Source organism: Bos indicus, chromosome 1 (genome assembly GCF_029378745.1).
Source record: "Bos indicus isolate NIAB-ARS_2022 breed Sahiwal x Tharparkar chromosome 1, NIAB-ARS_B.indTharparkar_mat_pri_1.0, whole genome shotgun sequence".
NCBI lineage: Eukaryota > Metazoa > Chordata > Mammalia > Artiodactyla > Bovidae > Bos > Bos indicus.
This window is the reverse complement of record NC_091760.1, coordinates 153868619-153895747: the sequence shown is the minus strand read 5'-3', so window position 1 is coordinate 153895747 and position 27129 is coordinate 153868619. Positions and strand designations below refer to the sequence as shown.

Sequence of the window (27129 nt, the reverse complement as noted above, 5' to 3'; positions counted from 1 at the left end):
TGATTCTTCCTGAGGGTCCTGGGAGTTACAACCCCACAGCCGCGACTTCTTTGAGCTAGCAGTTGACTGTGGGTGTGCTTCTTGTATTCAATGTGGGTGGACAGTGCAGAGCAATGTCGGCTCCAGAGCCCCTCCCGACGGGGCAGAGGCTAGAGCTCACACGGAACCATGCCTCACCTGGTGTCTCCTTCCCTGTTCCTTCATAAGTGATTGCACAAGAATCCTTGTTTCCAACTCTGCTCCTAGAGAACCTGGTGTCTCAGTTTGGTTTAGTTCAATCACTCAGTTGTGTCCAACTCTTTGCAACCCCATGGAGTGCAGCATGCCAGGCCTCCCTGTCCATCACCAACTCCTGGAGTTTACCCAAACTCATGTCCATTGAGACAGTGATGCCATCCAACCATCTCATCCTCTGTCATCCCCTTCTCTTCCTGCCCTCAGTCTTTCCCAGCATCAGGGTCTTTTCCACAGAGTCAGTTTGTCGCATCAGCTGGCCAAAGTATTGGAGCTTCAGCTTCAGTATCAGCCCTTCCAGTGAACACCCAGGACTGATCTCCTTTAGGATGGACTGGTTGGATCTCCTTGCTTCCAAGGGACTCTCAAGAGTCTTCTCCAACATCACAGTTCAAAAGCATCCATTCTCCAGTGCTCAGCTTTCTTTATGGTCCAACTCTTACATCCATACATGACTACTGGAAAAACCATATCTTTGACTAGATGGACCCTTGTTGGCAAAGTAATATCTCTGCTTTTTAATATGCTGTCTAGGTTGGTCATAGCTTTTCTTCCAAGCTTTAATTTCATGGCTGCAGTCACCATCCGCAGTGATTTTGGAGCACTCTGGCAACTTGTAATTTCCAAAGATGGTGACCACAATAACTCTCACCTCACACGTTCTTCTTACAACTCAACTTACCTCACTGAGGGGGGCCTAGGTCCCTCCTCTTGAATCCGGGTGCACATGTGATTGTTCTGAGTGACAGAGTATGGTGAAAATGTTGCCCTGTGATTCCCAGTGGGGCATCTGCATTTTGGCGTGATTTGTTTGTGTTCAGTGACAGAGTCCGGAGCCCTAAGACATCTCGGTCCTTAGCCTTTATCCAAGTGCGTGTGATGGCCTGATCTTCTCTGGTCCTGTTTGGCAGTCCAGACAAACCAAGTTCTGGCAACATCTGTTGGTAGTCCCCCTGGCAAACATGCTGGAAAAGCTGTGGCTTTCCAGGATTCTACCATACGGAAATGGGACAGTGCTTTCATTTGTGGGTTATCATTGTCATTCCAGCACCCAGGAGGGTTTATGTACCAGGAACAGATGACGCCCTACTCGTCGTGTGGTCAGGCAGATGAGTCAGGGGCTGTATTTTCCCTTCTGAACACGTTTCACTTGTAATATTAATAATGCTTTTTCTGGGAAACTCCCAGACGTCAAGGTTTGAAAATCCTGAAACAGCTGTTCATTATATCTCGGTTTTGCTTAAGTAAAAATGCTAATGAAAGTGTCTTTTGAGTGTTATAATAAGAACCAAAAATAAGAACTCATGGGTAAGGTAAGCTAGAGGTTCTCAAAAAGTAACAAGAATGCTTATTGTCATTGTCCTTTTGTGAGCCAAAGGGATGTCTATTCAAATGATCTGCAGATTGAATGAAACAATATGTAAGTCTCACAAGGTATGCATGTGTGTGTTTTAAAAGCTTGGTGATCTTTTTCTTGCATATCCTAATCAACGTTTTTAAAATAGGAAAATGAGCATCTAAAAAATATAGCTCCCGTTTTAAAAAGAAAATGGGCGTTCCTTGTGGCTCAGCTGGTAAAGAATCTGCCTGCAATGCAGGAGACCTGGGTTTAGATCCCTGGGTTGGGAAAATTCCCCTGGAGAAGGGAAAGGCTCCCCACTCTGGCCAGGGGAATTCCATGGATTGTATAGTCCATGGGCTCACAAAGAGTTGGACACGACTGAGCGACTTTCACTTTAAAAAGAATGTAGAGTCACAAAAAATGAGTGCCTCCCCAGACAAAACACCGCCTGACTTCTTGGGCTGAGTTGTGCTTTGTAGTAGGGAAAGATGTGGGAAGCATGAGGGCGATGAGGAAACTGTTGGGGGGGTTTCCGTCAGGTTATTAACTTTACACTTGAGAAAACAATCTGAATGCCATTGAGATTCCAAGACTACCATTCGTTCATTACCCATTTTCTCATATATCTCTACAGCCGCAGGAAGTTGGCAGCATAAAGTCTGGAAGGAGGTGGAGGAAAAAGTCTGGTGAGAGGCTCCTGTTCCTGATCCTTTTCTCACGCCCCTTTGTCCCTGACTGTGTTGGTTAGCTACTGCTACATAACAAACAACCCCCAAACCTGTGACAAAATAACATTGGGTTTTCCTCATGGTTCTTGTGAATGAGGAGGCACAGGCAAGGCCGGGTGGCTCTGGGGGTGTGCAGTGCGGGGCTGGCATGGCCTGGGCCTGGCTGGGCGTCCCTGCCTCACTCTCCGTGCCCTCAGAGCCTTTCCGCATGCTCTCTGTGTCGGCTGTTTGGGTTTCCTCACAGCATGGCAGCCTCAAAGCTGTTGCAGGACTTGCACGGGGGATGCGTGGTTTTTGAGGGAGCTTAGCTTCTAGCTACCGAAGTCACAGGGCCTCACCTTTGCCATACTCTACTGGTTACGAGTGTGTCATCAACTGCTCAGAGTAGGAAGAGGGAAATTAGACCCCCCTTTTGATGGGGGAACGGCAAGGTTCTGGAAGAGAACAAGAGGCAGGGGGTAGCGCTGCAGGCCATCTTGGGAAAACACAGCTAGCCACACTGCTCAGGCTTGGCTCCTTGGGGCTCTGACAGGCTCTGTGAGCTGCCCAAAAGCCTTTTTCTGATTTTCTTTTCACTTTAAGGTCATCAGAGCCCAGATCTATGGTGTGCAGCAGGAACACTGCCTGGCACCCTTGCAATGATTTAAAATGAACTTTACTTACAGATTCTTGGCTAGAACCTCTAACTGGCATTTAGAGCAAAGACAGAGCAGAGGGGGTGTAGGAGCCAGTTTCCCTCCTTAAGATGATCAGATCTCTATAACGATCTTGACAGGAGTGGGCAGATGAGAACAAGACCTTGCCTGTTGTGTTTTGACCACTGAAGTCTTGTCTGCATGACTTTACTAGCTGTGTTTTTAGGAAGTGATAACACTTATAAAATTTGATAATTCCTTAATAATAGCATTAGCACAGAAACTAACGCTTGGACAAGAAGGCAGATGTCTGATGCGGGCCTATCGCTGGCCAGCTGTTGCCTAACTGAGGCCACAGACCAAAACCAGGATTTACACCTGTTGTAAAACCTCTCATGCTGTTAACCCACTGCCAGGGCTGTCAACCTGACTTCTGATACTTGGTGTTGGAAGTGCTAGGGCTGAGAAAATAGGTTCAGTGGTGACTAATAGAGAGCTCTGTTCCAGAACTCCCATCTCAGCTTAGTAGAGAGATGACAGACAATTAGAGGCAGGAAATTGGGCATTTAAACTCCCTACATGTGTTTCCAAAAGGGACAGGGAAAACAAAATGAATTAGCAGGAGTAAAAACATGGGCTTTCCAAGAAACATTATTGATCCAACATGCAAGTACATACTAGCTCCTGGAATGAATGGGGCTGTAGTCTGAAGGTGCGCATCCACTCAAAATTCCTATGTTGAAACCCAACCCCCAGTGTGATGGGAATAGAAGGTGGGGACTTCGGGAGGTGATTAGGTAGTGCGGGTGGAGCCCTCAGGAATGCGAGTAGTGCCCTTATAAAAGAGGCCCCAGAGGGCTCCCCGATTATTTCCACCATGTGAGGACATATTAAGAAGATGGTTTTTTAGGAAGTGGGCCCTCATCTGACAATGAATTTTGTTGAGGGTGGGGAGTGATCAAGGACTTCTGAAGCTTCCTGAACCATAAGAAATCAATGTTTATAAGCTACCTGGTCTACGGTATTTAATTACAGCAGCCTAGGTAGACTCAGACAAATGGTATTCATCTGTTTATCCTATTCATTCAGTTTTTCATTCCTTTGATTATTCATTCACTCATCACATAATTTCATCAGCCAGAGAACTCCAGGAAATGGAGAAATGACTAGTTAAGAACCAGGAGATCCCTTGTGCGGTTGGGGAAAGAGGAGAGGAGTAAATGGCTACATATCAGGCAAGGCACCTAAATCTCTGTTAACAAAACCTCTTGAAGGAAACCCCTTTAAAAGAAATCCTATTTGGAGATGTTTTTTAAAAAGCATACATCTTGAGAAGCCGTGCTCCACAGCATACAGCCTGAGCCATATCCTGGTGGTTAAGCGTTTCTTTCCACACAGCACAGGGAGAAGTCGGAGGAGGACCTTCTGTTTATTTACTAATCATCAGTGTGAGCCTTCAAGTCTGATCCCCCCTCCATATCACACACACTTATACTGTCATAGTAGGCATTCAGATATGCTAAAATAAAACTTGGGCTTCTATGACAACATTTCTGGGGGCAGATGTAGTATAAATTTATTCCAAGTCAGTTTCAGAATTGGCTCAGCTCCCTGGACCTGCACAGGGGTTCTGGGGGGCTGGGCGGGGTTAGTACACCTGGTCGGTGTCATCCACTTCCAGAGCGGCCTCTGTTGGTCACTTCGCATCCTCCAGCTGCCGACTGTTTTGTACTGCTCCCTGGTGTACTAGGGCTTCCCAGGCGGTGCTAGCAGTGAAGAACCCGCCTGCCAGTGCAGGAGACCTAAGAGACGGGCGTTCAATCCCTGGGTCAGGAAGATCCCCTGGAGGAGGGCACGGTAACCCATTCCAGTATTCTAGCCTGGAGAACCCCATGGACAGGAGCGTGGCAGGCTACAGTCCATAGTGTCGAGAAGAGTCAGACACGACCGAAGCAACTTAGCACAACTGCTGCATTATCCCTAAGATTTGTCGCAAAGCTTCTGTTGGTTCAGGTCTCTCAAATTCTTTCAGTACATAAAAACATTTTGCTGCTTCTGTGACTTCACTCACTGCAGCAATCTTTGTGAGGCTTTTTCATCACTTCTGTGCTTCCCTCAGGTCTCAGAGTCATTCTGTTTCTTTCATGGTTTTCCTCAGATCCATCTGCCCAGACAAACCATGCTGGGTACCTCCCTGAGCTCAAGCTGGTGAAGGAGCCATGAGACCCTTCTGTACTGGAGTTCTGCCGAACACAACTCAGGTTTCTATTACACCACCCACCATTTTTATTTCAGATATTCAGTTTTAGAATTTTCATTTGGTTCCTTTTTGTAGTTTCTGTTTCTTTGCTGAGACTTCCTATCTGTTCCTTCATTACAACCATATTTTCCTTTATATAGTTATAATAGCTGTAATACACCTGTAGGGGGGTTTCCCAGGTAGCACAGTGATAAAGAATCTACCAGCCAGTGCAGGAGACACAGGTTTGATCCCTGGATGAGGAAGACCCCCTGGAGAAGGAAATGGCAACCCAGTTCAGTAGCCTTGCCTGGTAAATTCCAAGGACAGAGGGGCCCGGTGGGCTACAGTCCATGGGTCGCAAAAAGTCAGACATGAATGTGTGATGGAGCATGCCACACCCACTGATAGTTATAATAGCTGCTTTCATCTTATTTCAACATGTGGCTCATCTTCAGGTTGGTCTTCATTGACTAACTTTTATCTTGGGTATGGATACTTTTTTCCTTTTCTAAAAATGTCTAGTAATTTTGGATTGTGTTGTGGCCCTCTGTGAATGATATAATGCTAAGACTCTGGATTCTGCTATGTTACTCTCAAAAATATTATTATTTTTTTTAATGTTAGCAAGCAGTTAACTTTGTTGAACTGAAATTCCAACCTCAGTCACCTTTGCAATGAGTGCTGCTTGGAGTCTTGTTCAGGGGTCAGCCAGGGGTCATGTGCAGTTTGCTGCTCCCCAGCCTGTGGCAGATGCATCATGGGAAACGCTGGGCAGGAGGAAGCACACGCTGGGATCAAGATTGCCGGGAGAAACATCAATACTCTCAGACACGCAGATGACACCACCCTTATGGCAGAAAGCAAAGAGGAACTAAAGAGCCTCTTGATGAAAGTGAAAGAGAGTGAAAAAGTTGACTTAAAACTCAGCATTCAGAAAACTAAGATCATGGCATCCAGTCCCATCACTTCATGGCAAATAGATGGGGAAACAGTGGAAACAGTGAGAGACTTTATTTTTGGGGGCTCCAAAATCACTGCAGATGATGACTGCAACCATGAAATTAAAAGATGCTTGCTTTTTGGAAGAAAAGCTATGACCAACCTAGACAGCATATTAAAAAGCAGAGACATTACTTTGCCAACAAAGGTCCATCTAGTCAAAGCTATGGTTTTTCCAGTGGTCATGTATGGATGTGAGAGTTGGACTATAAAGAAAGCTGAGCGCCGAAGAATTGATGCTTTTGAACTGTGGTGTTGGAGAAGACTCTTGAGAGTCCCTTGGACTGAAAGGAGATCCAACCAGTCCATCCTAAAGGAGATCAGTCCTGGGTGTTCATTGGAAGGATTGATGCTGAAGTTGCTGCTGCTGCTGCTGCTAAGTCGCTTCAGTTGTGTCCGACTCTGTGTGACCCCATAGACGGCAGCCCACTGGGCTCCCCCGTCCATGGGATTTTCCAGGCAAGAACACTGGAGTGGGGTGCCATTGCCTTCTCTGGATGCTGAAGTTGAAACTCTAATAATTTGGCCACCTGATTCGAAGAACTGACTCATTGGAAAAGACCCTGATGCTGGGAAAGATTGAAGGTGGGAAGAGAAGGGGACGACAGAGGATGAGATGGTTGGATGGCACCACCGACTTGATGGACATGAGTTTGAGTAAACTCTGGTAATTGGTGATGGACAGGGACGCCTGGCATGCTGCATCCATGGGGTCGCAAAGAGTTGACACAACTGAATGACTGAACTGAACTGAATCTGTTGCTCTCTTATTTCTGCGATTCTGCCTCTCACACTGCAGCTACTCTGATCACTCTGAACTCTATCCTCTGATTCCTTAGCTGGTTAAGAGTGGGTGTCTGTCCAGGTTTTGGCTGCCTTGTAGGGGGGGCCTGGCCTTGGGTGAAAAGCCAGAAAAGAATGGAAACCCCCCCCATGGGTGTCTGCCTAGTTTCAGTTGCTTTCCACTGCCTCACAGAGTTACTTTTTGAGTTTATTTAGTTTCTATAGGAGAGTTGGTTCAGTACAAGCTACTATACCATGCTGGAGTAGAATTTGCTGCCTTCCTTTTGAATAAATGGTGAGAAGTGAAAGTGAAAATTGCTAAGTTCTGGCTGACTCTTTGTGATCCCATGACTGTAGCCCGTCAAGCTCCTCTGTCCATGAAATGCCCATGAAGAATGCTGGGGTGGGTAGCTATTCCCTTCTCCTGGGGATCTTCTCAACCCAGGGATCAAACCCAGTCTCTTGCAATGTAAGCAGATTCTTTACTGTCTGAGCCACCAGGGAACCCAAATAAACTGCAAGGGCAGGATATTTGGTCTCCCTTTCTCAGGGATTTACAGTGTCCATTCATTCCCACTTCTCCTCACATTTTTGTCCCTGCCTGCAGCCTAGGGTTATGGTGTATAGTTTGAGAAGTTGGGGAAATTTTTTTCTGCCAAAATTTTTTTCCCCTAAAGTTTGAGTCCCTTTGGATAACTGAAACTTAAAATTTTCAAGACCTCAAAAGCTTTTCTTTGCCACTTTGGTAAAACAACCATTCCCTGGCAATGATAGATGTCTTATAATATACATACTAAATGGTGTGCGCCCTCAGTTGCTCAGTCATGTCCAACTCTCTGTGATCCTATGGACCGTATCTGCCAGGCTCCTCTGTGCATGGGATTTTTCAGGCAGGAGGACTGGAGTGGGTTGCCATTTCTTTCTCCAGGGGATCTTCCCAACCCAGGGATCAAATCCATGTCTCCTGTGTCTCCTGCTTGGCAGGGGAATTCTTTACCACTGAGACACGTGGGAAGCCCATATTATACAGCATCTATATGTAAACATATAAAAATACAGATATATATAAATAGAGAGGAGATAACAGGAAGTATTGGGATTGAAAAGAGCATCAATATTTCAAAACACATTATTCCTCCAGATCAGGAAACACACCTATGCTTGGTGGTGCTTAGTCCACGTGAGACTGAGTGTATCTGATATTTAAGTCAATAGTTGTAAGTATTTAAGCCTTCTTAGTTGATTTATTCATTTAAACATGCTTCACACACACACACACACACACACACACACACACACACAAAACCATTTGAGAGCCTATTATTTGTTAGGCTTTGTGCTAGGTAGTAATTATGCAATAAAAAGTTGTATTTATTTTAAAAAATTCAGATCTCAGCAAACATTAGGAGGGAGGCATAAGGCAGCCTAGAATTAAATCTCACCTGCTCTATCAAGCAGACGTGAAGCAATACAGATGCCGTTACTTTAAAGTCATTTGGGATAATTAACATAGCACAAAATTTGGATTAAAACAGCCAAAGTCCCAGTTCACCATTTACTAAGTACTACCTTGGGCCAATCTCTCAGCTGCTGTGGGCTCTACTTCCATTTTCAATCATTATTAACTGTTGAACGTTGCTAGACTGAAAGCTTTCTGAGAATAGGACCTGTTCCTTCCCCACTGCATCCTAGCCTAGTGTTGGCACATACTAGGTTCTCAGGAAGTGCTTTAACATTAAATGAACAAGTAAAGAGGAGCTCTTACTGCTTTTTCAACATGGACCTTTCTAGCTGGACATCTTGAGAATTACCAGGTTTCCAGGTTAATATAGGAAACAGTCCTCTAATTGGATTCCGCCTTTGTTCTTTCAGCTCCTAGATATACCCGTGATGCCTTCCAGAGCATCTGACGGATTCTAATAGGTAATGATTAGGATGCTGTGCGGTATAAACAAAGGACTTGTAGTCCATTTGTGGACTAGACTGAGGAGCAGCCACCATGCGGAATGCTGCCAGTGGCCTCGTGAGACAGGGGCAAGAGCTCTGCAAAGTCTCTCCTAACCATGAAGTAATTGCTGTGGAGTGACGTACATCACCTCTGCTCACAACTCACCGGTCAGAACTAGCCACATAGCCTCTCCCAGCCTCAAGGAGCTGGGAAAAGCAATTCTACCATGAGAGTGGAAGAGGGGGACCAGAACTATTTGGGGAACAGCACTGATGGTGATCACAGTCCTGCTCGGAAGGAAGACCCTGAGCTGGTCCACTCACGTCCACTGAAGTACAGGTCTGGAGGCTGGCAGGAGCATCTTCACACTCTTGGATCTCCTAACTCCCTGCAGGGGTGGGGTGGGCAGAGCCCCACTCTCCATCTCTAGGGCTTCACGGCATCCTAGGCCTTCACGTGAGGATTGAACTGAACTAGAGGAATAAGAGTCACGTCCCCGGATGAGCCACAGGCTGCGCTCTGGCTGTCGATGGAAGCTCACCGCCGGATGTCCAGTTCTAAGGGTTGCTGTCCGCTTGTGTGCAGGGTTCTCAAGTGGTTGTGGACGGTGATTCTCCTCTGAGCAGAGGAGCTGCGTTTCTGATTTCTGACTCTGATCGGTCCATGAGTCCTACAGACTGCCACCCTATGGACACAGCCCCTCTGTTTCTGCTCCCTGTGCTCCAGCCTGACAACTTCAATCTGTTCCTGGAAGGCATGTGTGTGTGTATGTGTGTGTGTGTATGGGGTGGTGATGGGTAGTGGGGAAGGAAAGGAGATATGATAGGGAACAATGGTTCTATTTGGTTTCATATTTTTCCAGAGTTTTTCATTTCATATTTGGACCTTGACTTTGGAAACCCCAAACCCAATAATCTGGCTTTTTTTTTCCTGGTGTTTTCATGATAACTTTCCTTGGTGGCAAATGATGCTTTTTCTGAGCTTCTCTGGTGGCTGAGGTGGTGAAGAATCCACCTGCAATGCAGGAGACCCAGGTTCAATCCCTGGGTTGAAAAGATCCCCTGGAGGAGGGAATGGCCACCCACTCCAGTATTCTTGCCTGGAAAATCCCACGGACTATGGTCCACGGTAACAAAGAGTCAGACTCGGGTGCATGACTAACACTCACTTTCTTTCTAGCTGTCTAAATCAGTAAGAATAAGGTTGGTAAAGCGTAACAAGAAATACAGTGCAGTCCAGTGGAGTATTACCCAGCCATAAAAAGAATGAAAGGTTGGTATTCTCAGCCATATGGATGGACCTAGAGATTATCATACTAAGTGAAGTCAGTCAGACAAAGACAAGTATCGTATGATATCGCTTACACATGGAATCTAAAAAAAAGATACAAATGAACTTATCTACAAAACAGAAAAAGACTCACAGGCACGGAGAACGGATTTATGGCCACCAAGGGGGAAAGAGGGTGGGAAGGGGTAAAATTAGGGGGTTGGGATTAATATATACACACCACTGTATGAAACTAGGTAAACAGCTATTCTCAGTATCTTATTATAATCTAAGGGGGAAAACCTGAAAAAGAATATAAACATATATATACACACATATATATAGACACATAAAACTGAATTACCGCCATACATTTGAAACGAACATGACATAAAGCAACGATACTTCAATTTAAAAAAAAAAAGAAAAAGGGGGAAAGGTTTTTAAAAAAGAAATACAGTGGAGGAAGGGAAATCAAATCAATTAATACATCAAAATATTACATCATTTATTTAATGAGCTACTTCCACAATCTCCTTTATTTTCTTACATCTGTGGAACAGACAGACTTCCTACATATTTGCATATATATAGGAGGAGAAGACGACAGAGGATGAAATGGTTGGATGGCATCACCGACCTGATGGACGTGAGTTTGAGCAAGCTCTGGGGAGTTGGTGATGGACAGGGAAGGCTGGCGTGCTGCAGTCCATGGGGTCGCAAAGAGACGGACACGACTGAGCGACTGAACTGACATATTTCTATCTCTGGTAATAAAGTTTGTTCCCAAATGCAAGTAAATAGGTGTGTCCCACTAGTGGAATGACCAGTGCAGAGGTGTGGCTCTTGGTAAAGGCCAGCAGTAGCAGTGCGCTTCACACTGTATTCCTGAGTCTCGCACTGCTCTTTGCTCCAGAGAGCACGTTCTATCTCAGCCACAGGAGGGCCCCTGCTTCCCCGAACTGCCTGTCTGACAGACTGGGAATTCAGAGATAAAACAAGGAGTGGATTCAGGAGCAGAATAACAATTAAAAAAAAAAAAAATACTGGGGTGAATGGAACATTTGGCAATCATTCAAACATTTCCTGACACTGGTGGTGTCTGCGGGTGGCAAAGTATTAGTTTGACTACACTTTGGACAAAGTCCTCGGCCTTGGCCATCAATGCAAACATACAAAACATCCTGACAGGCTCCCCTCCCCGCCCCGCCCCAATGCACACTCCCACACGGCTAAGCGGCTGCAGGGCACGTCTGGACGCTCGCCTGAAGGGGCCCTGCTCCACTGGGACCAGGGGCGCCATGGACTGCCTTGGGGTGTGTCTGTAAGCATGTGCCCATCGCAATGAACAAGGGGCAGGGGGCTTCTGTGAAAACCACCGGCTCTGGTGCAACTTAGAGAAACTCCTTAAATGAAAGAGTATTGCCCTACACGGAGCCAGCTTTCTGCAGCCATTCAGTATGGAGCGGCTGGCAAAACTGTGATCTCACTGTGGCTGCAAACCCACTTAAAATACTAACAGTGATGATAAAGATGAATAATCCCTGCACCTCCAGGGCATATATGAGTTTGCTTATCTCTCCTGTCAGCCCTGAAATGTTGCTGTTCAGCTGCCCTGGAGAAGATCTGGTTTTGGTGGTCCTGCAAATAAACAATTAGGTCAGTAGCTCTTCAGGCTCTGTAGCTTCTGATGGGTCTGTTTTCTGCAGAAGTTGCTGCTGCTCTCCACACAAGGACGGGAACCGAGCGTTTTTAAGCGAAGTTGGTGGAGAGGGGATGAGTGCAGTGTGGTGGGGAAATCACGGGCTGGGGGTGGGGGTGGGGGAGGGGGGCAGGACTGAAGGTTAGCTAGGATTTTCCCTCTCAGCAAGGCTCAGGGGAGGTGCAGTGCATCACAAGTGCTCCGGCGGCGGTACCCATGGCCTTAATCATCTCCAGAGTGGGGCGATACTGCTGAGGCTGAGGGAGAGAATTGCTCCAGCGGGGGGGCTCTGGGAACCAAGCTTTTACAGGAATTGCACAGTCTGGCCACGACTGCTTCTCACGCTTGCCTAGGCTCGCTTAACTCCTCTCTTTTCCACAGGGGGTGTGAGGAGAACCAGTTTCCCCATTAACTTGGGGCCTGCATTTTATCGACTGCAAACGCTCATGATCCCAGCGCTGGGGCCATCTGTGACCTGTTGGGCCGTAATAGCTTGGTTTTCCCCGTGTTCGGCTCCCTCCTTGAGTACTTAGTGTTAAATCATAGGGGGAGGAAGTGTGAGCAGAGGAAAAACAGCACCATTACATGACCCCCGATGAGACCGCTGTGACAGAATTAAAAGCTGCCGCCCTAGGACATTCTAACAGATGACATTGTGAGGTTGCCAAGGTAACCCATCAGGATACAGCTCCAGCATCTTTGGGGTTGATGCTGGGTGGATGAAGTCAGTCAGAGGTGAGGCCCAGCTGCCCAGGGTGTATCCCTTGGCTGGCCAGTCCACGGCAGTCAAGAGGAAAATCAAGGCTGACCTCTACACAATACAAAGGAACCCAACCTCGTCCCCTTATTGGCTATTCCAGGTGAAAGAGAAGCATCATACTCCAGGTAACTGATCAGTGTATGTTACACGGGGCTGAAAAAGGTCCGGATATGAATGACTCACCCATTCACTCCATGTATGTGGATTAAACACCTGCTGTGTACATCCGCTCCATGTATGTGGATTAAACACCTGCTGTGTACATCCGCTCCATGTATGTGGATTAAACACCTGCTGTGTACATCCGCTCCATGTATGTGGATTAAACACCTTCTGTGTACCAAAGAGGAAGCGTCAGAATATCTAGGGGGAAAGGTCAGTTCTAGAAAAACCCTAAAAAAATGCAGGTCCAATCAGGAAACAAGATCATTTAAGACATTTACACACTGTCAGTACTCAGGAAAAGGTTGAGTGGAAGAAAATGAAAACAGAGTAACTTATTAACCCCAAGGACCTAGTGTTAAAAAAATAAAAAATACATGCAAAAATTGTACAGAGTGGAAATGATTTGCTTAAAAGAAATCAACCTTCTCCCCCAAACACACCAAGTTATGCGGCATTCCCCCTTTTTCCCTTTATCGTCTTTTAAATATCCCGTGTTTACTCTGAACTACTGACCTAGAAATATTGGTTTCTTTCTCCCATGTAAGGATCAGAAAGATTTCAGACGGACCCTGCCTTGCAATAACTCTAGGCCTCGGGCATATAAAAAACAAAGATCCCTCCTTTTGGCCTTATAGGTGGGTGTTCAAAACCATCACTGCTGCCAGAGGACACCCTTTCCCGCATGATACTGTTTGAATGTGGACATGGGCTGTCGTCTGATCCCGTTTTCTCCCAGATGGCAAGCCAAGCAGGGGAGAGACTGGGAGAGCCAGGGTAGTGGTGAGCGACACCAGCCAGCGGGGGCTGGAAAGGGAAAGGGGCAAACACACACACACACAGTGGGAGGTGGGGAGGAGCACAGAACTGGGACGGCCAGGGCAAAAGCAAACAGGGAAGTCTTCCAGAAACTGTGTTTACCGGAATGAAAACAAAATAGGGCTTCCTTACCCCTGGGAGGTGTTATTAGTACCAGAAGGACACCATTAAAACACTTTGGGGCCTACACTAGCCCTCCATCCTGTGGGCTCCAATGCTTAAAACGCCCTCTTTGCCCAATCAGAAAATGTAGGCAATTAATTAGATTATGTCAGTTGGTGATGGACTGGGAGGCCTGGCAGGCTGCAGTCCATGGGGTCGCAAAGAGTGGGACACGACTGAGCAACAGAACTGAACTGAACGGCTGTCTTACTGCATCCCCCTTAAAACAACAAGAGGGTAACAGCTAAGTTATAGGGTGCTTTCCTAAACACTGTACTTAGAAAACCCACGAGAAAGTGCTACCTAACAAAGGAGAAAACAGGCCCAGGGCCGGTGAGTCACTTACCCACATCACACAGAAGGCAAATACGGATGGAGGCCCAAGGCCCACCCAGAACCCTGGCCCTAGGGCCCGGGTAGTAACCCTGACGTTTTAATTCTGCTTTGTTTAAAACGCTCCACGAACAAAGACTTCCAACAGGCTCACGGCCGCCCATCTCAGCTTCACTAAGGCAGCCCTGACGTTTTATGCGTCTAACCGCCTCCTCGGGCGGCCTGAAGTTGGTTCCCTAGGTTTTCCCACATTTTCTGGGCACCTGCAGTACGTGGGCGAGGGCGTGGCAAGCGGACAGTGGCACTAACCGGCTCCCCAGGCACTAAATGCCCAGCAAATAACTCAAGGGCCCAGGGACGAGGCCACCTGCGGCATCTGGATGCTGGAGGATCTCTCAGCCGTCTTTCCCGCCCCGCCGCACCTCGGCGCCCTCGGAGGGCACCTGGTCCGGAGTTGGTGGGGGAGGAGGTCCGTGTCCCCCACACGCGCTCCTGATCTTGTGACCGCGGTTACCAGGGGTCGAGAGGGGGGCGGGGGAGCCACGGGGCTCGAGGGTCTGTGACTCGGGAGCCCGTGGGCAGCGCGCAGATCGCGGGGGCGCGGAGTGGGCGAGGTTCGCGGGGGGCGCGATGGGCGCGGGGCGCGGGGTGGGCGCGGTGGGGGCGCGGGGCGTGGTGGGGGCGCCGTGGGGGCAGCGGCGCGGGGGCGCGGCGTGGGAGCGCGCGGTGGGGGCGCGGGGCGTGGTGGGGGCGCGGGGCGAGCGCGGATCGCGGGGCGCGGTGGGGGCGCCCTGGGGGCAGCGGCGCGGGGGCGCGGCGTAGGAGCGCGCGGTGGGCGCGGGGCGCGCCGGCGACTCCCCAGAAGATGCCGCGCGGCGTCTGTTGCCCGTGAGTTCAGAGGAAGAGGAAGTATAGGCGGCGGACGCGCGGCGGCGACGGGGGCGCGTCGGGGCTGCGGGCGGAGCGCGCCGGGCTCTGGGCGCCGCGAGCGGGAGCGCGGCGGCCGCGGGCTCTTGGGCAGGACGCACGCACCGCTTGCGGGGGGGACGGACGCACGGGCCCGCCTCGCCGCCCGCCCCACGCCCACCCCCTGTCGCTCACGCCTTCCCCCACGCCGCCCCCTCTGCATGGCACAAACTTTCCTCCCGGGACGGAACACGCTGTCTCCGGGAGCCCCCGCGCGCGCCCTCTCGCCGGCCGGCCCCGAGCGGTAGGTGGGCGCCTGTGGGACTCGGGGCGGAGGTGGGTGCAGCGGTGCGGGGACCCCGGCGGGCGGGGAGAGCCCGGCGCGGGGCGCCTCCCTGCAGGTTGCGGGGGCCTGGGCGTGCTGCTCCGGCGCGCCGGGGCTCCCTCGTCCTCTGCGCCGGGCTTGGGTTGGATGGCGCCGGGGGCCGGCTCCGTGGGACGCGGCGGTCTTGGGCCAACTTTTCTGAAAAGGAAAGAAAGAAATCAGCCTTGGCGCGCTAGGGGGAGAGGCACCCCCAGAGCGGTCTGTGGTGGGCAATGGGCTCCGCCGGCCCGGGGGCGCCGGGGGAGGAAGCGGAGGGGAGGCTTCGAGGCTACAGGTGGGTCTGGGACACTCTGCACGGCGCCCTCCTCGAAGGGCGGGCGGGCGCTGATCCCGGAATCCGGGTTCAGGAGGGCGTGAGGCGGCGGGGAGCTGGGGCGGGGTGCGTGCGCCTCCCGAGGCGCGTCCGTCCCGGGGCAGGGCTGCCAGCCGCGCGGCCCCGGAGGCGCTGAGACTCGGGGCGCCGGGAATTCCCGGCACCGAAGACTGCTGTCTCGCCTTCCGTAAGGGGGTTTCTTCCCTCGTCCTCGCCGCTTTCTTAGGCCCCAGGGTGGACCTGGGTCAGGGCAGGGTGGCGGCGGCGGCGTTTATTTCGGGAAGCCCCGCGGGCGCGCATGCCCACCCCCGCCTCCCGGACCGGGGCTGGTGCCCTTCACCTGCACGGTCGCTGCCTTGGCACCGAGGGCCGCGTGGAGGCCGCGGGGCTGTAACCCGGGGGCGCTGCCTGCTGGCTCCCCTGTGTGGCTGCGGGTGGTCCCCGGGGACGTTGGGTGGTGTCACCGAGTTTGTTAGGGGTTTTCAAAACAAAAAGTTAAAAAAAAAAAAAAAACCCCAACAGTCTGGCCCGGATCCCTGTGTTTGAGTGACTGCCCTGGCTTCCAGCAACAGTCCTTTCTTGTAACTGGTGGTACAGCTGTTTTCAGATGCTGGGCACAGTCGGGCCATAGGGTGTCATCTCAGGATAAGTGAGGCCCCGGCCAGGAAGGAAGGCGGGTGTGGTGTCAGCGACCTCTGCGCCTGTGGGGAGGGTGTGCGTTGCACCCCGCGTGTCCTCAACCCCGGATACCTCTGCAGGGCTGAATTCCCTACCAAGTTCAAGTGACCCCCGATGTCACCAAAGCCGGCAGAGGGGTTAAAGCAGCAAGCTGTTCGGGACTCTTCGCTGCATGTGTGTGCTAACCTCAGTGAAATCACTTTAACCTCAGAGGGAGCTCTGCTTCCTCTTTTGCCTTCAGTGGGGTTTCTGGTCTGAGAGGCAGGGCGTCATCCCTCTGTCGCTGGGTTGGTTTTTCTTTGTTTGTCTTTTGGCTGCTTGGACCCTGGGGCACATGGAAGGGGGAGTGTTGTGCAGTTAGCTAATTGATCTGGTGCAGGAACCGAAAGAGTAAATTGGGAATACAAGTCAGTGAGTTCTTTTTCTCCCTCTGGAGCAGGAATTTTTGGCTTCCATTCAAATAATTGCTTTGTCTGTAGGGAAACAGGCAGAAAATCTTTGGCATGAGTGATGTGAGTTCCTGCAAAGCTACTTGCATTCTTCTAACCTTAACTTTTCAGCAGAACTGAAATTATGTGGGCCCCTGGTTTGGTGGGCATGGGTGTCTTGCTAGATTTCTGAGTTGGTGGGCTAGGGAGAAGGTCCTGGGACTCTTCCAATGCCCAGCTCCTTCTAAAAAATATGGACAACTTGGAAGAACAGTGACCACCCAAACACCCGTATCTAGAGGCCGTAATTTTGCAGTACTGTATTGGCTTTATTATATACGTCTGTCCATCTGTTCATCCTCTGTCCATCCATTAGTTCAACTTACTGTTTTATGCATTTTAAATTAAATTACAAACATTCGTATGGGTCACCTCTAGAACTTTTGTTAGAGTTCAGTATACATTCATGACTTTCTTAAGGTAAAATTTATTCCTATGGTGAATTTATACATACATACGTATCTACATATAGTGAAATGCACAGATCTTGAGGGTAGCATTTGCATAGTGTTTTGACAGATGCCTACACCTGTATAACCCTCGTCTGTAATCAAGGTAGAGAATGTTGCCCTTGCCCCCAGAAAGTTCCCTCATCCCCATTCCCAGTCAGTCTGTGCCCCCACTCTTTTTTTTTTTTTTTTTACAATCACTCAAAGCTAGTTTAGCCTGTTCTTGAACTTCATTTATTGTAGAAATCCACAATATTGTGTAAAGCTTCTTTAACTCAGCATGTTTTTGAGATTCACTCATGTTTTATGTACCAGTAATTCGGTCCTTTTGTTTTTTTTTTTTCTTTTTTTTTTTGCTGAGTTAAGATCCAGGATCAGTTTATACCAGTTTATGTATTCCCCTGTTAATGGACACAAGAGTTATTCCCAGGTTTTTGGAATGAAGCTGCTGTGAATATTTGTTTACGAGTCTCCCTAGGGACATGTGCTGTCATGTCTCACGGGTAAATGGAGTGAAATTGCTGGGTCATAAAAGATGTGAACTTTATAAGAAACTGTCAAACTTTCTCCCAACATGATTAGACCATTTTACACTCCCATAAGCAAGGAATACATGTGTGAGATTCCAGATACCACAGCTCATTTCCCTAGCTCAAAGTCAAGAACATGGTTGACCAGTGTTCTTCTGGGCTCAAAGGTGCCAAAAATCGGGACCACTCGAGACAGTCTGGAACGTGTTGTTTTGTAGATGGAGGAGCTAAGGGAAATCCCTGACTCTGCAGGTAAATGGGTTTACTCTTAAATTATTGTGCATTATCAGACAGATGTTTTGTTTTTAGAGGTCTTCAGAGAAGGGATTTCCAAAGGGGAACGTCCCCTTGGTTGTGAAAGAAGATTGAGTACTTTCTGTATAAAGAAAAATACCCACCCCCCACAACCTCGCAGAATTCCACTGAAGTTCTGCTTTGACACTCTTGGGGGATTTCTGATGCGTTGGTCTGGTTGCTGGGAATCCGGTGGAGATTCCCATTGGATTTCTCTGACTGGGGCAGCTGGCTGTTGAAAGGCGTCTTGTCTGCTCTGTGAGACAGGTCAGATTTGACTTTTTGAAGGCTCTGAGAACATGGCTTTTCTGTTAGAGTGATTTGGCCTGTCAGTGAGAAATGCGGCCTGTTAACACCCTTCTTCTTGTCCTGGCTGAGAAAACGGGCTGTTCCCTCTCAGGTCCGCTCTCGTATTCAGCCCTTAAGGAAACCTGGTCTTCGCGGATCCAGGAAGCAGGAGTGGGGCGTCCTGCCGACGTGGGACCCAGGAGGAAGCCTTTACATCTCGCCAAGGTGCGTCAGTGGGGTCAGGGGACGTGTAAGAGATTGCGAGACATTGGCCTGTGTTTGGGGACTGCTCCCCTCGTCTGCCAGCCTAGTACAGCACCTGCCACAGGGCAGAGGCTGTGAATAACCCTCATGGTACCCATCTGGGTGATTACCTCTCTGGAGGCTGACAGGGATTGCCAAGATGTCAGAACCCCAAGGCATATTTTCACTGGAGGCCACTGTACTACCGCCTGGGAAACAGGTTCAGACTATTAGGAAAACTGCCAGCTGTAGACTTCCATTCTAAGGAGCACTGTTCTTATCTTATGATAGATTTTACTATTGTTATTAACAGAATACTAATTATAGCTACCCCGTGCCAAGTGCCCACTTCGAATCTAACTCTCATGAGAGGTAGGCGCTAATCTTATCTGTACTTCGGCTCTGAGGCGACTGAAGCTCAGCGAGGTTAAGGAACTTGTCCCAAGTTCACATTTTGTTCGTATTTCATGGACGTTCTGGTTTCGCAAATGCAGATCCCATCTGCGAGCACAGGTTTCCAAAGGCAGAAGGCCCCTGTAGAATAGAATGTAAACTGCAGCGGGGACGAAGTTGCAGGAAACGCACCCTGTACTCACTTTCTCAAGTCTCTTGTCCGTTTCTTTTGGCGCACCTGGGGCCCGGGTGGAGGTACTTGTTTTGATGACAGTTTAAGGTATTATTAGTTATCTCACTATAACTTTATTGTAGGAAAAGAAAGACATTGCCAGCTGTTTAGTTTGAGTGTCTGTCACTGAGCCACCCAGTGCTGTAGCCACGGTCTACAGGAGGCTATTTACATCTGAATATCAAGGAATCAAAATGAAATAAGATTAGAAGTGCAGTTCCACAGCCTCACCGGCCGCCTCTCAGGGGCTCTGGAGCCACATGTGGTTGTGGCTGCTGTTCTGGACGCAGGAGGAGTGGAGTGTTTCCAGCCCTGCTGAAAGTTTGGTGTGATGGCGCTGCTCTATAGCGAGCGGTTCTCTTTTGTCCTTCTGGATAAGAATTGGCAACACTCTTGGCTAAAGCTTAGGCTATTTTTCACTGACAAAGAGATAAATTTAGCCAGACGTTTCTTTTATGTTTACCTTTTAAAGGTCTGTGTGTGTGTGTGTGTGTGTGTGTGTGTGTGTGTGTGTGTGAGAGAGATCTTTCCTCCCATTCACATTCAGTTTTTGACATAAATTTGAGTTTCCCTTTTCTCCTGGGCCCCCAGAGGGGCTTATGTTATCATTATTGTGTGTTTTACCAAGAGGCTTTCTCTGAAAAGATCAGTACGGCGGGCAAGTGATAGCCACGGCTTGAAGCCCTGTTAATTCCTTGCTCTCCAAAGAAGAATTCAGTTCAGCTTTTAAATATGCATTTGTGTTACTTACTCCCTACCTGGGCTGAATTCACGAAGAAAAAGCGTTCTCAGCAGGGCCAGGACCAAAGAGCTAGAAAATTAGGTCACATTCTACGTGTGGTGGCTGCCTGCCAGGCCTGAGGTGGAGGAGACAGCCTCTGGGGTACCCGAGGGTGCTGTGTGGGGGTTTTCCTGGGTCGGGCCTGCCCCCATGGGGTAGAGGTGCTGGAGGGCCCGCAGGTTGTAGCTGGTGGCGCAGGGTGATGGGGAGGGGGCCTGGCCGTCCCCCTTAGGGGCGTCCACTACTCAGGCTGGGTTCAGAGGAGCAGGCACCAGCCCACGGGTGTCGGTGGGAAAGCTAGACCCGCCAGAGCTGGGCAGTCAGCATCAGCTACGAGTGCGCATCTTGTCTGACGTTCACCAAGTCTCACGCCACTTTATGAAGGTGCGTTGGTTGTTTTCACACTTTTCACCCAGGAAGCCAGAGGCACCTCACTGACCGTGCTCCTTTGTCTTTTAAAACTAAACTGTCCCTAAACTGTGCTGTTCCCTAGGTGGACCCTGTGGATGGGCAGCATTTATTCTTTGCAAAGGATCATCAGCTTCCATTTGTGCGTGCATGCGTGTGTGTGTGCAGGTGTGTTTGTGTGCGAGTGTCTGTTGAAACTCCCTACTTCGTATTTCACCCCCAAGGAAATCCTTCTAAGGAAGCCTTCAGGTTTTATGGAGTAACTCCCAAATTCCTCAAATTTGGAGAAATTTTTGTAATAGACCTTATCCATAAAGGTGAATGAGAAGAAATTAGGTTAATTGCAGACTCCGGTTAAGAGAACGTGATCATATCATGTCTTATAAAATTTTGAGAATGCAGAGTACAGGTAATCAGACTGTCCATTTAAACACTTCTTTAATTTGGAGAGGTCTTCGGGGATTTTTTCCAGTGTCTTGGGACACTTTATAAGCACCCTTTCAGTGTGGTTTAATTATGGCAGGTTAACACGGATCTTGATCATGGATAACAAGTAATATCCATGATAACAACTAATAGCAACTAATTGTTAGATAACAACTAATAACAATTAACATCCAGACAGTTGTTTCTAGATGCCTAGGGCCTGACAGTTGTTAACGTATTTAATCCTCACCCTGCCAGTGGATTCTGCAGTCCTTCCCCATTTTATGATTGAGATCCCTTAGGTTAAGTGGCTTCCTTGAGGTCCAAAATCACTGCAGATGGTGACTGCAGCCATGAAATTAAAAGACGCTTATCCTTGGAAGGAAAGTTATGACCAACCTAGATAGCATATTGAAAAGCAGAGACATTACTTTGCCAACAAAGGTCAGTCTAGTCAAGGCTATGGTTTTTCCAGTGATCATGTATGGATGTGAGAGTTGGACTGTGAAGAAAGCTGAGCGAGGAGGAATTGATGCTTTTGAACTGTGGTGTTGGAGAAGACTCTTGAGAGTCCCTTGGACTGCAAGGAGATCCAACTAGTCCATTCTGAAGGAGATCAGTCCTGGGTGTTCTTTAGAAGGAATGATGCTAAAGCTGAAACTCCAGTACTTTGGCCACCTCATGTGAAGAGTTGACTCATTGGAAAAGACTCTGATGCTGGGAGGGATTGGGGGCAGGAGGAGAAGGGGATGACAGAGGATGAGATGGTTGGATGGCATCACCAACTCGATGGACATGAGTTTGAGTGAACTCTGGGAGTTGGTGATGGACAGGGAGGCCTGGCATGCTGTGATTCGTGGGGTCGCAAAGAGTCGGACACGACTGAGCAACTGAACTGAACTGAACTTGAGGTCCCTTGACTAGGAAGTTGGGGCCTGGGACCTGAATCCAGGCGGTCTGGCTCCAGAGAGCCCACAGCCCAACGCCTGTGCTGTGCTTTCAGAAAGGTGGACTTGGAAGCAATGGACAGGTATTCCCAAGCCCTCTTTCCCTGCTTTCCCAGACTGCGGCGTCCTTGCTGCTCCTGAAGACTGTCCACAGAGTCGTGTTTCTCGTGCACCTGTTGGGGCAGGGCCCTGGGGTAGCCGTTCTCGGAGACGAGACAGCGGCTGCCTTCAGGAGGTTGGCTCTCCCGTAGGAAGATGGGGCAGTGCCAGGAGCGTCGGGGCTCAGCCCCAGACAGGTCCATCCCGCTGCTCGCCCTGCTGTCCTTGGCTGGAGTTAACGTAGCCAGAGCAGACTCCCACCGCCTTTGGCTCCATCCGCCGTGGGAGGAGGCCGCTGCAAGGAGCTCAGAGCACACGCCCTGGATGCATCTTAGATGCCCCGTCTCCTGACCCTTGAGAAATCCCACTGGCTACCTTCCAGCCATGTCCAGAATGTGACTGCTCCTCACCCCTGGTCACCACCTGGTCTTGCCTTTCCCAGGGTTGGAGGGATCCTACCTCCTTCTGGGCTCGGAACCCTCCGGGGCCTCTCACCTGCCTTGAGGCTGCCGGTGGCGGGGGTCGTCTTGCCCACGAGCACCAGCTCGCGGCTCCCTGAGTCTACTGCTGCCCAGGCCGCCCCGCCTCCCGGCAGGTCCCAAAGGCTCCAGCATGTTTGCTGCCGTGATGGCTGCGTCTGCCCACTTCTCCCAGGGCTTGCCTTTCCCGAATTCTGCTCATTGTCGCCTTCTGCGGGAGGCCTGCCCTGATCACCTTTTTTTTTTTTTAAATCCCTGCCTTCCTTGTCTTTATGCGACATTCTTTCAAGCTTGAACTTCATTATTTTTATGCATCTAATGTCTGTTTCTCTGCTCCTGAAAGTAAGGTCCATGAGGCTGGCATGGTTCTTGTTTTGTTTTCCTTGTTGCTGTTTCACCTCGGTATCCCCAGCATTAGGAACAGTGTATTGGGTTGGACTGTTAGTCGCTCAGTCGTGTGCGACTCTTTCCAACCCCATGGACTATGTAGCCCACCAGGCTCCTCTGACCATGGGATTCTCCAGGCCAGAATACTGGAATAGGTTGCCATTCTCTTCTCCAGAGGATCTTCCTGACCCAGGGATCGAACCGGGTCTCCTGCACTGCAGGCAGATTCTTTACCGTCCGCACTACAGCAGTAGTGCCTTGCATGTATTAAGTGCTCAGAGAAGAAGGGTGTGATGTGTATCGAGTTGGCTACACAGTGGTCCCCAGTTTTTGGTTAAATAGCAGTCTAGGTGTTGCCCTGCAGTATTTTTTAAAGATGTGATTAACATTTGCATCAGTAAAAGCAGACCAGTCTCCATAGTATGAATGGGCATCGTCCAGCCAGTTCAGGGACTTAAAAGACCAAGATCTCCGAGGGCGGGGCTTCAGCCTCGGAGGCTCAGTGCCGCTCCGTCCCCTCTTCCCTGGGTCTTTGGCCTCCTGGTCCACTCTGTGGATTTCAGACTTGCCAGCCTCCAAGTCCAAAGACAAGTCCACACACAAGAAACCCGGGAGGAAGAGCTGGCTTTGGGGGCAGGATGTTGAGTTCCGTTTGGGGCGTATCCTTCTGGAAGTGCCGGGAAAGAAAGTTCTAGGGGGAGATGTTGGAATGGGTGGGTGGGCCTATGAGCTGGAGTTGAAAAGCAGCCAAGTGGAGAGGGGGTCTGACAGCTAAGGGGAGAGGAGACAGTTGGGGAACTTTCTTGAGCACCGTGTCCAGGCCTGTACTGGAGGGCCCCAGACTCGGTGCTGAGACCCTCCGAGGCACTGCAGCAAGCTTGCTGGATGTCTCTTTCACTGCCAGCCGGAGGTGGTTCACAGTACCAGCGTCAAAGGGCCCCACTTCCTTTGGATGATGTCATATCTTTGCGAAGCTGGATTTGGGGTGGTTGCTAGGGTCACTGTGGGACAGGAGATGGCGGGTGGTGGGGCTAGTGTGATTCTGAGGTCTGAGAAGTTGCCAGTGCACACGTCCCAGTGCTAAGTAATGGTGGTACCTGAAAGATGCACAGAAAGACTCTTTTTTTCGGTTTATGTATTCTGTTCTTTCCAAAGACTGCTAAGTTGTTTGGACATAATAATCAATTTGTTTGGACCTGACTACTTAATAAATCAAACCTCGCAGCCTGGGGTTTCTATGAGAAAACATCCATAAACACTGGGGGTCATACGTGCCATGACCTGAAAAGTGTCAGAGGCTTTGCCCTGTATTGTTCTGGGCATTATATGTAGCATGTTCAGGCGCGAGGAGCAGGGACAGAAAGACTGGGGACAAAGGGGCCGGCATGAAGACTGCACCCAAAAGTGTTTCTGCAAAAATAACAGCTGAGAGCAAATAAAACGTAAGCGTTTGTTAAATCACAATAGTGGGTGCAGAGATGTCTCATTTTTTCATCCTTATCCATGTGTTTTCAGTGGTTAATAGTAAAGGCAGTTTGAAAAGAGGACAGAAGGCGGCTCCGGTATAAATTTAGGGTGCACTTGTGTGGGAGGAAAGCAGAGAGCTGGAGAGGTGGGACATGAGATCCTAAGAGGTTCAGGAGAAACGGGCTGAAACCAAGGAGGTCCGAAAGACCACCCTCCTCTAGACTGGGGTTCCCAGCCCCTGGTTACGCGCTTCAGACTCAGGGCTTCGGAGGCCCAGGTGTTGGGAGGTTGGAGAGGTCAGGAGCGGGAAGAGATGGGGTTTGCTCTGAGGGCGTCGATTCTTAACCCTGGATGTCAGTTCCTATCTCTTCAGGAGTCTTAAAAAGGGATGCTTGGCGCATCTGAAAGGCCTGGGCGTCTGGACATCCAGCTGTCAGGCACCTGGCGGGCAGCTGGGACAGAGAGTCACCTCTGTGGTCCAGGCTCTCGGGAGCTTTCCTGTGGTTTAGACGTTGCTGAATCACGTGGAGGTGTGGATTCGGACGGGCAGGCCTGGGTGGGCCGTTCCCACGGGTGGTGGTACTGCTGGTCTGAGCACCGCACTTTGAGCGGCGGCCTCTTGGGAGGGGGCCTTTTTCAGCTAAGGGTGGTTGTGATGGACGCTCGTTGGAGAGCAGAAAGGTAGTCTGGATCTGTCTCCGCCCGGCGTTCGCTTTTGATAAATACCCCTCTTATCTTTTTTTTTAATCTTTTTTCCCCCTTATCTTTTGCGGTGTAACATTTTACCCCCAAACTTGGGAACTGAACACAGTGAACGCTTATCATCTCTCGGGGCTCCTGTGAGTCAGGAATCCAGAGGCAGCTGAGCTGGGCGGTTCTGCCCGGGGGCCTCTCCTGAGGCTGTGGTCAGGATGCCGGCTGGCCCGAAGGCTGCTGAGCGATGCTGTCACTTCGGTGTGGAGTTTGCCGTGGTTGTTGGGTGGTGGTCTCAGTCCCCCGCCCCGAGGGCTTCTCCGTGCTGTTAAGAGAGTGTCTTCCCAATAAGGCGGTGCTTCCCCGGTGGCTCAGTGGTAAAGAAGTCACCCACCAATGCAGGAGATGTGGGTTCGATCCCTGGGTTGGGAAGATCCCCTGGAGGAGGAAATGGCACCCCACTCCAGGACTCTTGCCTGGGAAATCCCATGGACAAAGGAGCCCGGCGGGCCACAGTCCATGGGGTCGCAGAGTCCGACATGACTCAGCAGCTGAGCGCAAGTGCACGGAATTGACAGCAGGCTTCCCCAGGCCCGCCCGCCCTTCTGCTGCATCCCGCTGGCCGCAGCGGCCAACCCCGATGAGTGCAGGGGGTGCCCCCTCGTGAGCAGGAGGATTACTGAGCCCCATCTGGGAGGCTGGCCGTGATACGCCTTGATGTCTTCAACTAGGAAAGGAATGCCCGTCCAACACGAGAACTTGAAAACTATGAAAAGCTATAAAGTGAATGTCTCCCATCACGTCATGACCCAGAGGAAAGTTCTGTGAAAGTTGTGGTCCCTGTCCTGCCAGTTAAGAAAAAAGAAACGCATGGATTTTCATATGCAGACGCACACATAGACACTTAAAAACAGCAGCATAACACCGGCCCTTTCACACAGATTGTTCTTTTCCTTGGCATCAAATCTGGCACGCTGTCAGTGGGTCCGTTTCAGTTACGCTTGGGTTTCTCTCGTAGACGGTTTGTAGGATATCAAGATTTGACACCATCCAAATAGCTGGTTGGGTTTTCAAAGTTTCATACATTTCTGAGTGAAGAAAAATGTTCTCATCATGTAAAAACTTCTTAATTTGGATCATCAGTTTTGCTTCGGGTGCCTGAATGATGTAATAAACACGCTCGAGCCTTCAAATATAGGATTTGAGTGAAGAAATAAAGAATGAGTTTGCCAGCTGATCCGGCATCATTGCATGTAATTGCACCATCTCTGGTTGCTTGTCATGAGCTGTTGGCAGTTGTTAAAATTAGCTTTACAGTCTGCCTCAGAGTAGCAGCAAATGTAGTAAATGAGCACTCACTCTTAATGAAACTAATTTGTATTTGAAAATATAACTACATTTATTGCCCCCATTATTTAAATACATGCCTGCTAGTTGGTAGTAAAAATGAATTTTAAACTGAGGTTTTGGGGTTTTTTTTTAATCCCAGCTGAAAAATAATCTTTTCAGAAGGTGATCCTTTTCAAAGTGGTTTTCCAGTGTTGTGTGGGCATCTGGGCTTCCCTGGTGGCTCAGCTGGTAAAGAATCCGCCTGCAATGCAGGAGACCCTGGTTCATTTCCTGGGTTGGGAAGATCCCCTGGAGAAGGGAAAGGCTACCCACTCCAGTCTTCTGGCCTGGAGAATTCCATGGACTGTATAATCCTTGGGGTCTCCCAAGAGTTGGACACAACTGAGCAACTTTCATGGGCATCTGGGGAAATATTTAAAACACAAATTAGAAATGCTTTAAAAGTAAACACTTCAAACATTTGAAATGACACGGTGGAACTTCTGTGGTGGCCCAGGGGTTGAGACTCCGCCTGGCAGTGAGCGCGGCGCTGGAAGGCAAGTTCAGTCCCTCGTCGGGAAGCTGGGATCCTATATGCCTTGTGACCAAGAAGCCAGGCATGACAATGGAGTCACTGTTGTAGCAAATTCGATGAGGGCTTTGGAAATGGTTCACATAAAAAAATCTTAACAAATACGTAAAATGACACAGGATATTGTGTCCTGTTGCTGATCTCTTTTTTCTGGAACCAGGTCTCTGGGATGTGCCATCTGTTTGATTTCACAGTGGTTCCCTC

General features: G+C 49.6%; 1 protein-coding gene across 2 annotated transcripts in view; it reads left to right on the top strand.

The window, feature by feature from the left end:
* Positions 1–14461: 14461 nt before the first annotated feature.
* RFTN1 (raftlin, lipid raft linker 1) overlaps positions 14462–27129 on the top strand; it is a 226578-nt gene continuing 213910 nt past the window's right edge. The window contains exon 1 of one of the 2 annotated variants that reach the window (XM_070797183.1): positions 14462–14587. The gene's annotated coding sequence lies outside the window, so the exon portion shown is untranslated. Of the gene's footprint in view, positions 14588–15066; positions 15329–27129 lie in introns of those variants that run through there. The other variant, XM_070797186.1, reaches the window with a different exon arrangement.